Here is a 13,559-nt window from a genome sequence, read left to right as displayed (position 1 = left end):
ATCTTTGATTTTCTTACCACTACCCCTTATCCTCCCATACATGGGTCGTGAAATGCTTTTCTTGCGGCCACATGTAAGGGTCCCATTTCCACTAGCCACAAACTTTGTGGCATAGAGTAGGTGCTATAAAACAACAGTTCTCTTCCCTTGGGGTTTAAAGCAGATAACATTTGTTATCAAGAAGTTACAAATAAGACCACACTGAACAGCATTGTAACACACACGGATCACTATAATTTAATTGGAAAATACAGGCCAAAATCAAGACATGAAATTATCCCATTCATTTGTGTAAGGGAAGAGAAACAAACCTCAAAGCCTAATCTGGGATGAAAGCAAGGGTTAAAGATCCAAGGATGTTGGTCATTTGGGTAGCGTAGTTTCTGAATTCTAGTTATTTAAGCAAATTCTCTAGACATTGCCAAGAAATACTCTAATCATAGTGTTAGGTAGGAAGTTAGACATGAGCAGCTGGGATGGGGCCTGTGCTGGGGTCCTGACAGTGGTGTGACCAACTGTCTTCAGACCGCCACTCTATGGTCTGCCCAGCCGCCAGCAGGGGCAGGTTCTGAGCCAGTTGGTTCTTGGCGCAAGTTCAGAAGAGAACAACATGACCTCTGTGCGACCTTACTAGGGCCCTGGACTAATTATAATAAAGTTTGCATTGCGGTTTTGACTCCCACCTTCCCATATAACCCTTTTCTGTCAATCATCCCTGAATGCAAATGGAAGTCTCCACCTAAAAAAATCCCTCACTTAAACCATATAACCCAGGAGTTTGGGGCCATTATCTCTCTCCACTGGCCTGCTCCTTGCTTGGAGTGTATCTGCAATAAGTCCCACTTTGTTTTACTTTCATTTTCGTTGACCTTCAAATCTTTTCTGTGTGGATGACCAGAATCAAGGACCCAGCCGGTAACCCCAATCGTAGCAATAGCAACTGTAATTTTAAATGATAGAAACTAGTCTTGATTCAAGAAAGAAAGGAGCCAAAGGCAACACAGGATTTAAGTTTTTATCGTTTCCTCAATTTGTATAAAGCATTGCCAGGATCTCTTGGTCAGATTCCCCTCTTACTTCTAGTTCTAGTTCTAATCACATTTTATAATTGAAAGAGCCATTTGTCAGACTCCTCAGCATTTCTTACCCACGTGAAATTGTAAAGGAAGCTGGCTCTGCTCCAATCATATCGTTTTAATGAAATCACTGAAAATAGTTTTGAACTTATGTTTCTCTGTAGCCTTCTTCACTTTTCATTTAGTGAACTTATCCTAAGCACTAGCAAGGGTCTAGGTGTGCGGCAATGCACTGGAAATACAATAATGAACAAGGTCCTTCTAGTGGAGAAACTTCAGATATGTAACAGGATTATTGATCCTTATAGTGGATGATTTAGTTACTAGAAATGTTTTTGTATAAAAAATGAATAAATATCTGGTAAAGTGTTGTATTTTAAAAGTGAATACTGAAAACATCAGTCCATGTGATTTGTGGATGAAAAGGGGTCACCCACTAACCTGACTAGCTCAGAGAAGGCCTGCCTGGCAGCCTTGCAAACCAAGACCTAAAGTCACCACAGAGACAACTTTTTAACTAAAAGCAGTTCATGGTGGGGAGTCATGTCCTAGGGTGGCATCTTCCCTGACAAAGTCAATCTTTATCCTAACTGAGCCTGTCTGTTGTATTTTTGCATCTACACTATCATATCTTTGGAATGTAAAAGTAATTTTTCTTTTTCCGGACCTCTCAAAGCAGGGCACTGCTCTTCTCAGACCACAAATTCCATCATTGTTATTGAGTTAATTCTTGACTGTTAACTATCCTGCACCCAAGTAAAAGAAGTATGAGCCTATCATTTTACTTTTTATCCAATCCCAGAGATTCTCCCTCCTTCCCCCTTCAACTCCCTTCCCCCTTTGCTTTCTCCTGACTCCCTAATCCATCACCAATGGATTTCATGTAACCCACTTACATCTCCTCTTTCGATTGTAATGTATAATAAAATAAGGCGCAAAACTCCCATTCTCCGGAGCATTATCTCAATCCTCAATCCATCAAGATTCTACTTCCCAGCATTTGTCACAGTTTTGGCTCAAATAAACTCACAAAAATTCTTCACAGGTTTGAATGTTTTTTATGTTGACAGATTGCATGCATTAATGAAATGTAACCATAATGATTGAACCTCTATTAAGTTTTAAGTACTTGACTAATATTATCTCTTGTATTCATCGTAACAATATTAAGAGGTTGGTGTTATTATCCTCATTTCTCACGTTGAAACAAAACAAAACAAAACAAAACCCCGAGCCTCTAAGAGTTTTGACAATGCAGTTAAGGTTTAGCTGCTAATAAATTGTAGTGCTGTCCTGTGAACAGCCCATGCTCTCCCCTCCTCCCAGCATTTGCTAGCTTGCTTTTGAAAACATTGATGCATCTGACAATTTCACTGCAAAAGAGCTTTAATTGTCCTAGTGTTGTGTATTTCTTCAGCCTCACCCAATCCCTACAAGGTATGTCCTTAAAGAATACTAGATAATGGATACTTTTACAATCTTAGAGCATTTCCTGAACAATGGAACATTCCCAATGAGGCTCACTGGCTAGGCTGCCAACACAAACAAGCCTGGGGTAAGGTAAATGGATAATATGGGTGCAATTTTATAACATTGGAAATGCCAGGATGAAATTGAGATTGTCTCATTTACGCCTTCAATTGAGAACACTAAGGAGATTCTAACATCACCAAGTGCCAAGAAAGAAAGTAGTTAAAAATGGAGTGCAGTGATAGAGGTAAGCATGTTTGCCAGTCCAGGATAGTTGTGGACATCTCTGTGATATTGCCAACTAATGTGACAGGATTCGACTTTGCAACATCATTTCAAATGAATTCTAAGAATTCTATCTTGTAATGCAACTGCTATTAAGAAACATAAAGGAAATACACTAGGTTATTTATACTAGGATGTCTGAAGATGTCTTTAAGCTTCATTAATGTATTCATTACAAACCTAAAGTTACTAGGAAGAGGATTAGACATGATCATATAGTCACTCTGCTTTAGGGCAAGGAAAAGGTCAGGGGGTCTAAATCTCATGACCAAGGATTTGCTGGGGGAAGAAAGGTTACCCTGGGGGCAAGGTCCTTGTTTTCCCAGTTTTGCCTCCAGTTTTGTACCTGGCCCATTGTCCTTGCTCTGCTCTTGTCTGTCTCTAACCGGCTATTTATATTATGAGGTGAGACAAATTAGCATCAGATTTTTCAAGAGCTACGAATGACTCTAGATAACATTTGTTATAAAACCACGTAAGAATAATCCAGGTGTTGGGAAATGAGAGACTGCACTAGAGTGATAACAACAGGAATCACAAGTCAGGGACTAATGCAAAGCAGAGAGGCAAATCTGGCATAAATATTAAAAACTAATAAACAAAACAGGTCTTGCAAAACAGGGTTTAGGGGCTAGTGCTAAGGGCAAAGGAGTAATCAAGGAATTATGTGAGTTTTCAACAGCAGTAAGAATAATATTGAAATGGAGAAGCCCCAGGAGTTACTTTACAACTGAAATCTAAGTAGCAATAGTCAATATTCAGCAGGCACTTTGAAATATGTGGGCTGACCCTGGGAGTCAGGCTGGCAATGAAAGTACTGATTTAGGAATTTAAAGTAACGGTTACTAAGCCAATCCAGCTGCAGTTACAACAACAATACAATGTGCACAGCAAGTGGGAAAACAACAGCAATAGCTTGGGAAGTAAGAATGAGGTAGAGAAATCAGAGAGGCCTAAAGAGAGCCTCACTAAGCACTGCGTCAAGTGAGAAGAGTGCTTCTAACAGAGGCTGCGTGTCCCCCGTACTCCCAAGAAGGAGACTATTCCTTTTCAATCATTTATTTTTCCTTATACACATTTTGTAACAAACTAAGGCAAAGGAAGTGGCTGGTCTCTGACATTCAATTTGCCCTCCTGGAGGTTTTCTCTGCCTCACTTTTATTTTCAGATCCGTCGCCCTGAGTCCACGCTCTCGCTCCGCCTCTGTGTCCTTGGCCTTTCCTGAGCAGTGATCAAATAATGAGCCACATTTCTTCTGGCTTCGAAAAGATCATTTATGTATTCATGTAATCACTACTTGGTAAGTCATAATTAGCTGAGGACAAACAGAAGTCTGAACATGCTGCTTGGACCAGACCTCTGAAGGTAATTACTTATGATTTCTTGATTATGGCTGTTCTTTTCCCATCTGTATCCCTCCTTCTCGATTGGCCTGACACACAAAAGAAATTAAATTACACTTCAGATAATTGATACCTCTACTTATCTTGGCAAAAGAAGGAGGACATTTTATGTATCTCATTACAATGTGAATAAAAGGTAATATGATTGAGGATGTGGAAACTATCTCATCTCGGCTTTCTGTAACTATTCTGATGGTCGCAAAGCCTGTTATTAAGACTTTTCACGCATCCAAAATACACACATGCACACAAATACATTTTGTGATTACGTATCAGAATAATTCCGTCTCTAATAGAAAACTAAGACCTCGATGCTATGTTGTGCTTAGGGGACAGATTTTGGGGTCTTGTGAAATATAAAGCCTAGATAAGATATTTATGGTCTAGAGAGGAAGGTAGCTGCATTACTTGTTAACTTTATGGTTGGTTTGTTGTTTTCCTTGACCTAATAGCATCACGTGAGGAATTTATCGACATCAGATGTCTCCTGGTAATATGCAAGTTTGTGTGCAGGAAACATTGAATGCATGTCTTGATAAATACAGGTTTTTAAATGGGATTTAAAAACAAACAAACAACACTTAAAAATGAAGGTCTCCCTACTATTTCTAGAAGTTCTACCATATCAGATCCTTTCCTTAGGATTAGAGCTTTCTATAAATATAGAGCTAAAAACATGGATGAAATAATGCCTTGGGCATAGATATGGCTTCAAATTTCATCTTTACTGGGGCAGCTCACTTTAATTTTTAAATGCCTTTAGGTAAGCCACTTAAACACCCAGCCATGTCAATGGCAAGTATCTTTTGAACAGACTTTCACTATTTTGTGAGTCCAACCCCACCAAGATAGAAGCCAGAATTTGCTTAAAAATACCATATGAGTTTGTGACTTAGAAAGCTTGAAAGAATCACTCAAAAAAAAAAAAAAAAAAGAAAAGGAAGAAGAAGAAGAGGAGGAAGACCATGGCATTGAACAGATTCCAGGTTGCTGGGGAGGGTGGTGGTACGTTGTAGAAAAATGAAAAGCTTCCCACAGAGCACCGAAGCCCAGCGACACCATTGTGGCCTCCTGACACAGTGCCTGCCGTGCAGCCCGTGTGCAGCAGCTCCCAGGATCAGCACGCCACGAGGCTGAGATTTGGCTGCTGTTCTTGGTGACATAACTTCCAAGCCAGATTTTCTGCTTCCCCTACATTTTATGCAAACTATCTATTACCTTTAGCAAATTGCTTTTGGTAACTTTGTTAGACTGGGTTCCGATGTTTATAAGTAAGAAGCCTGACTGAAATACATATTAAGGAACTTGCAGTTTCTCATGCCTGCAGGCTAGCATTCAAATCTCAAATGCCAATGAGAGAATTCTTTTAAGCAAAGTGAACCCAGTATAATCCATTAGTGAGTGACAGGGAATTTAATGATGGGGATTTGCTCTACAGCCTCTAGCTATATCCGGCTCTAGCTATTGGGTCACACTAATACACTGGCTCCAGGGTACTCAGTCTTTTAATTTATGAAAAAAACTGGACATACATTTTATTTATTAAAATCTTCCAACTCTATCAATATTAGCAATTAATAAGAATGCTTTAAATCATGGTAGGATTCCAGAAAATGTATCTATACTAGAAGCCTGATGCATGAAATTCATGCAAGAGTAGGCCTTCCTTCCCCAGGTTGCCGGCACTGGCTTCCCTCCAGCTGCTGGCAGGCACCCGGGACCCAGGCTTCCCTCACAGCCCTGGCTTCATCCAGAAGGTCGTCTGGAAGGACATCTGGAAGGACATCTGGTCTAATTAGCATATTATGCTTTTATTATTATAGATATTCTGAGTGGGGTCTATGGGCTTCCTAAAATGGTTCTCATGCTGTTCCCCTTTTTTGTGATGTTCAGCTGAAAGGACCCCTTCTCTAGGAATTATTTTCCAACGACCAGTCCATCAATTGGTAGCAGGCAGTGGAAGCCAAAGAACCAGACCCAGGAGGGGAAGGTGGGGCAGGATTAGCATTATATTGAAAGAGACATTATAATTTTGATTTTAATGACATTTCATTGTTTTCACATAAAAGTGGAAAGTGTGGGTCATACTAAACTTCTTTTATAAACGTGAAAACAAAGGTAACATGAATAAAAAGCCTGGAATTATACATGTATATACATACACCCATGCTAGGGGTAGGAAGCAGATGTTGTTTTTCTAGGGTTAAAAATAGAGATTGAAGAAAAAACAAATTTACTACTTCATATACCTGAAGGATTGCATTAATAAAGAAATAGAATCCATATTTCTTGTTGACCGCTGCCTCCCTAGTGCCCCCACTGAGTAGAAACTCAATATTTGTTCAATCAATTATCACTTATTTATGAGTATATTTCAGAATAAAATGTGCACACTCTATTGGAAGAACTATTTTGTTTAGGTAGAATTATTGAACAGTAGTCATTCAGAACCAGAGAAAAATGTAGACATAATCCAGTACAGCTATATCAGTTTACCTGTAGGAAATAGAATCATAATGAAATAAATCAACTGCCAAAGTCACAAATATTGCTATAGCAAAGCTAGATCACAGCCCTGACACAGCCATAGAGCTGGAGTTTGTGATTCTAACTTATAAAAATAAGCTATTTTTTAAACAACCATGTATTTGTATCTTGAACTTAATGGCTTTTGATGGATAATATAAAATTCAGACACTTTACATATGTGTAATACATTGAAATATACACATACATTACTGTATGACTTTTATTTGAGTTTGCTCCATTTTAATAAACTATTTTACAATGTTAGTCTATGTATTATGTTTAAACTATTAGAGTTTATCTACATCAATTTTGAAAAAAATATTTTTGACACAAAATGTCTTGTTGGTAAGAATGTTTCAGGGATTTTCTGAAATGTTCTTTAGTTATGTCATACCTGTGCTCTCCTGTTGATTGCTCCTGTTCCAGATGACAGGAAACAATTTCCAGCCATACCCCTGCTACACACTTGTGCATGAGATGCCACTCTACACAGCCAAGGGCCTATGCAGGTGATTTTATTCTATAAATCCCCATTGTCATATTTCCCAGTCTCTCCAGGGACTGTAACATCACCTCCACTATCAATTACTTTCACAAAAGTTTTATTTTAAATTTTATATTTTATATTTCTTCCCACATTGCTAAAATCTAGATAAATGCCTTAATATAAAAATTAAACACCGGTTGCTTATTTAAGAAGTTTGCTGAAAAGAAAATTGCTTGTTGCTACCAGTGATAAAATAATACAATTCACAGAATAAGGATAGGTCTTAAAGTTTAAAACTGGTTTAATATGCCAATGACTTGAACCTTGAGCAAATTAATTCTATTCAATAAGCCTCAGTATTCCCAACTATAAAATATTGATAAATATTTTGCCAGTATTGCTAGGTTGCTGATAAGATTTTTAAAAAATGGATTCATTTAATGGATTCATTTAACTGGTACCAGGAGGCCACAATACACAGGGGATCCCAGTCAACATGGAGAAGTGGCAGAATCAGGGCAAGGAGGACATCAAGTGTGAGGTGGCAATGCCCACCTTTGCCTGGGAGGAAATTCAGAAGCATAACCTGCATACTAACAAGTGGATCCTTGTCAACTATAAGATCTACAACATCGCTAAATGGCCCAATAGCCATCCTGGGACAGGAGAAGGGGGTGAGGAGGGCACCACATCATCAGGCACTACAATTGCCTTCCATGCCTTCCAGCATGATCACGGAGAGCATTGCATGGTTCACCATCTTTTATTTTGGCAATGGCTGGATTCCAACTGATAGCATGGCATTTGTCCTTTCTATCTCTCAGGCCCAGGCTGCCTGCAACACAGTAATGGCCACCTCTCTGTCTACAAGAAGCCCACATGTAACCACAGTGTCTACAAGTCCATCACTGGCCCTTAAAGATTGCCTCCGCCAACTGGTGGAACCATCGCCACTTTCAGCATCATGCTAAGATCAACATCTTCCAGAAGGATCAGGATGTGAACATGCTGCACGTGTTCGTCCTGAGCAAATGGCTACCCGTTAAGTAAAGTGAGAAGAAGCTGAAATGCCTGCCCTGCAACCATCAGCATGAGTATTTCTTCCTGATTGGGCCACTGCTGCTCATCCCCATGTACTTCCAGTACCCGATCATCATGACCATGGTCATTGCAAAGACTGGTGGACTTGGCCTGTGCCATCAGCAATTATGCCCATTTCTTCATCACTGACATTCCTTCTGTGGCATCCTGGCAGCCATCTTTTTCCTCAACTTCATCAGGTTCCTGGAGAGCTACTTGTTTGTGTGGGTTAAGCAGATGAATCACATCATCATAGAGATTGACCGAGAGCCCTATGCCACTGTTCAGCAGCTAGCTGGCAGCCACCTGCAATGTGGAGCAGTCCTTCAATGACTGGTTCAGCAGACACCTTAACCTCGAGATCAAGTACTATCTCTTCCCTACCATGCCCTGGCACAGCTTCCACAATGGTGCCCCAGGGTGAAGTCCCTGTGTGCCAAGGATGGCCTCCAGAACCAGGAAAAGCCACTGCCGAGGGCCTTGCAAGATATCATCAGGTCCCTGAAGAAGTCTGGGAGCTATGACTGGACGCCTACCTCCATAAATGAAGCTGCAGCCCTCAGCTGCCCATGGGGAAGGGGGAGCAGAGGAGGAGGATTAGCTATTGGGTCACACTAATACACTGACTCCAGGGTACTCAGTCTTTTAATTTATGAATGAAACTGGACATACATTTTATTTATTAAAATCTTCCAACTCTCTTCCCACTTCCAGAGCCTATGATCTGGGGGACAAGGGGGCAGTCGTGCAGTTGGGCTCTGCTGAAGTCAGGGGCCAGGTGGGGGTGAGTAGACTCAGCCCCATTCCTCACCCCCATTCAGATGTTTGTCCTAATTGGGATGCCTTAGATTCTGGAGCATTCCAAACCTTCTCCAAAGTGCTTTGTTATCAGTCAGGTAGCCATGTTGGGGTTGTTTTTTGCTTTGTTTTGTTTTGTTTTGGGGTTTTTGTTTGTTTGTTTGTGTGTGTGTGTGTGTGTGTGTGTGTGTGTGTGTGTGTGTGTGGTGTTTTTTTGTGTTTTTTTTTTTTTAATCTTTTGCAACAGGATACATTCTGATATGGTGGCATTGGGGCTGGGTGTTGTGACAGTCTACCTCTGACCACTTGTCCCTCGAGACCAGTGGGCTGAGCTGGAGTCACTCACTGGGGGCCAGGTGGCCTGGACTGTTAGTGTCAGGAGCAGAGAGGGAAGGAGCCCCAGCACAGGTGACTCCGAGGAGCCTGGGATCAGAACCTAAGAGGGCCATGTGGGAAGTGCCACTAAGAGGGGTTTGGAGGCCAGGAGCTGAGGGGACAGGAAAGTGAGGAGTGCGAGGGGAGCCTGCCACCCTGGGAGGGATCCAGAGCTATCACATTTGGAAATCTAGCCCACTAACCAATATTTAGCTTTGGGACAGCACAGGACAGGAACAAGCTCAGAGTGGGGGCCTTTGGGGGACGGTGTCTTGTCCCCAAGCTGTGGCCAGCCAGGAGGGAGCAGTATCTAGTGTGACAGGCCTTCGGTTTGTCATGACAACTAGGCCCCTGAGGCCCAGGGAGCTACTGTCCCTCAGGAGGCCAATGGATCCACAGGGAAAGGATCTTAATTTTTATCATGTTGTTCCCTGGCCCTACATTTTTTGGAAATAAAAGAGATAATTTTATTCTTGAAAAAATTTTAATAAATGCTATTGAGGTTTTATTTCTTTTTTCTTTATTTACAATCAGCTACATGACAATCACACTGCTATATCACACCAGTTCTCTTTTCACACGGTAGTTGCTTGCATCCCCAGTGTCTCCCATTACACAGCAGCTTTACACTGCAGAGGTATTGATCTGTTCAGCTCCTGGGGTTCTGACCTGCCGTGACCTGCTTGGCCAGTTCAGGATGACTTGCAGGAGTGCCGACGACACAATGAATAAACTAAACAAGAAATATGAATTTTGAAGGCATGGGGGCCAGGTGGCAAACCTCTTTTATGAAGAGGAACCAAGAGTCTGGTCCAGGTCAGTCTGCTTTTTATTCACTTTGAATACACATTTTCCCTTTAGCAATGCATACAGGCACATCAAAGGTAAAGTTTGGTAAACAATGTAAGGATTACCAGGTCAGTATTTGGCCTCCAGCCATCACAATCACAGCAGGAGCAAACTTGTGCTGATTTCAGCCCTGCTGAATATCAAGGTCCATTGGCCTTCCAATGTCTGTTATGCTAATACTGTTATGCTTTGGCCTCAGGCACTGACCACACCCCTCCCTGACACAGCAGACAAATTCAGAAACAAGCATAGTAGAGAAGAGAGTGTCTCACTACTTCTGATATGTTGTTAACATGAGCCAAACCAGGGACAAAGCAAAAACATGGAAAAGGATCGATGCAAGAGGGGCATAGAGAAATACATTTTAAAATATTCTTGGTAAACATTTTAAGTCAATGCATATAATTGAATCAAGGCAACAGACCTCAAGTTGTTTAACATATTTATGTTATTCAGCATTTACACTATTTTCTAATTTTTACTCTTAAAAAAGATTTTGAAATGCATGGTTTGCCTCTATTCCTTTTTATTGTTTCCTTGAGATTGTTTCCCTGTAGTAGAATTATTGAACCAAACAATATGAATGTGTTTACAGTCTTGTAACATATTTGCATGGTGCTTCCCAAAACTGTTTAACCATTTATGCCTCTTTTTATGAATGTGTGAGAAAGCTTCTTTCTCTGCATTTTGTCCACATTTAGGAATTATCATTATAAATGGTTTTTAAACATTGATAGGCAATCCCTGGCAGCTGTGGCTCAGTTGGTTGGGCTTTGTCCCATGCACCTAGAGGCCATCGGTTTGATTCCTGGTCCAGGCACATGCCTGGATTTTGGGCTTAATTCCAGAAGATGTGCAGGAGGCAGCTGATCAATGTTTCTCTCTCATTGATGTTTCTCTCTCTCCCTTTCTCTCTCTCTCAAATCAATAAAGGCATGTTTTTAAAAAAATTGCTAGGCAAGAAATAGTCTGCATCATATATTAGCCTAAAATTCTTTAAGTATTGATTGGTTTAAAAATTATTAAAATGCTTAACAATCATGCTGTTGTTTTCTTATAAAAGTTCTTTTCCAGATTTTAGACTAGGAATTTTATATTATGATAAATTAAAAAGAAAATTAAAAAAGTACATCATATAATTGCAACTATGTAAAGCACAGCATAATCACAGAAAAAAGGCTAGATGCAAACAGAATTGGGTTCTGTTTTTTATTCTCTTAAATTGCTGTTATTTAAGCTTCCTTAAACTAAATATTCCATTCATATAAGATTTTCAGTTAAAAGAAATTAAGTAAACCTTTTTAAAATAAATGTTAACAAATATTGAATTTTATATTTTTCACAAGGCAATTGTGAACATTTTGTAAACCACAAATATTCTAACAATACTAATTTTATATCACTATCACTACTAATATTAATGACAATAATATTATGATGATGCTAGAACAGTTGTTAAACATTACAACAAATGAAAAAAAAACAAACAAACACAAAACTGAGATTAAAAACTGCCCGGCAAATATACATTGCACAATTTAAAGAGGAAAAAGAAAGATTACCTGAAGATACCTTGGAAATTAACTACACAAATATATAAATATACAAATGAGTTAAGAGATAATCATAGCTGAATAATCACTTAGTTTAATCCTGTATATTAAAGCATGCTTTAAGGTGCTTGGAAAAGTAGTCAAAGAATAAACTGTAAGATATTTGAGAAGATTTTGATATTGAAACATTAAATCTTTATTTCGGCTCTCTAAAAATTTGCATATTCATTATAAAATTGCCTTTAATCTCTATACACTGCCAGCTGTTATCACACAATGCCCACTCCTGTCTACAACCAAAGGGAACAGAACTTACATTTTCTTTTTCTTTTTAGAAATGTCATGTGAGCAAATGATTCATTCCCTCAAAATAAATTTAATGGAATATAGGTTTAATTCTAAAATTTATATTTCTGGGATTTTATGAGGAAGCATTCTTTCTCCCTGCCCTCCACTCTTTCTCTTCTAAACAAAAGACTGTTTATTTTAATTATGTTAATTCCTATCTACCAAAATCCCCACAGCTAGGAGATGGGGAGATTTCTGGCAGGAGGCAGAGTAGAGATTCTGAGAAGGAAAGGTAGGCAATTAAGTGGATTTTTGTGTTAATGATTATGCATGGATTGTTGATCTCAAAACTAAAGAGACAACAATTGTTTCAAGTAAGCCTGCATGGAGCTAATAGGGCTATAGTTCCAATAGTTATTTTAGAAAGATCACTTAACTTTCCATGCGTGACTGCTACCATGGCTCCCAGGACATCACAGGATAGTGCACTGAGCGCCCTTTGTCTACTTGAAGAGGAGAACAAGAGACCTTGCTGCTGGTAGAACTTGTCACATACCCGCTGGGGAACCTTAGCTTTTTAGTTCTTCCACCATGCATAAAAAGCCTATATGTTTTGAGCAAGAACCTAATGAAAACTCAAAGAAGATTAAAATATTTCACATTTTCAGCCCTTGTTCTAAAGATAACATTTCCCTTGAGCAAGTTTACATACTTAAAATAATTGTGATGGAGCCAGTCCAACTCTAATTAGCAACATAAACCTCTGTTAAGGTTTTATTTAATAGATTGTGCCTAATACTGTATGTGATGTATTTCCTAGGTAACAGTGAGGAGAAACCTTTAAGGAATGTGTTATTTTTTTTTTTTTATTCTGGTGAATTGAATGAATAAATAAACTTATAAACATAAGTCCAAAAATTTTAAGACATCTATATATAAAAGCCTAATATGCAAATTGTCCCCTCGGGAGTTTGACTAGGAGACCGGCAGTTCAATCACTCATTATGAGAGCACTGACCACCGGAAGGCCCAGATCAGCCCTGATCGCCAGCCAGGCCCAGGGACCGTACCCGTGCAAGAATTTTGTGCACTGGCCTCTAGTCTTTTTAATAAAAATAAAAAATTTTTTTGTTTAAGATCAGTTTAGTCATATTCAAATAACAAGCATAAACCATACAGATTTGTTTTTTATATATGCAGTATAAGAATTAAGTATACATAATACATATCATGACTTTTAAAGAAATGTGCATCATCATGTGAGAAGAAAATAAATTAGTTGGAAAGGAAAAAGGAAGGGAATGGGGGCCATCTGTAATAGTGTCAACAAGAAAAGCAATTGAAAAAATTAACAGGAAAGAACACC

The 13,559-nt window shown here is 39.3% G+C and overlaps 1 pseudogene across 1 annotated transcript; it reads left to right on the top strand.

Annotated features, from left to right (window-relative positions):
- The first annotated feature begins 7,978 nt into the window (after positions 1-7,978).
- Positions 7,979-8,878, top strand: LOC307108091 (acyl-CoA 6-desaturase-like; annotated as a pseudogene). The gene has a single exon. The product of its transcript is annotated as an acyl-CoA 6-desaturase-like (transcript).
- Positions 8,879-13,559: the final 4,681 nt, after the last annotated feature.

Source organism: Cnephaeus nilssonii (genome assembly GCF_951640355.1).
Source record: "Cnephaeus nilssonii genome assembly, chromosome: 12".
Classification (NCBI taxonomy): Eukaryota; Metazoa; Chordata; class Mammalia; order Chiroptera; family Vespertilionidae; genus Cnephaeus; species Cnephaeus nilssonii.
The sequence above is the reverse complement of the archived record's forward strand: the minus strand, read 5'-3'. Positions and strand labels throughout refer to the sequence as shown.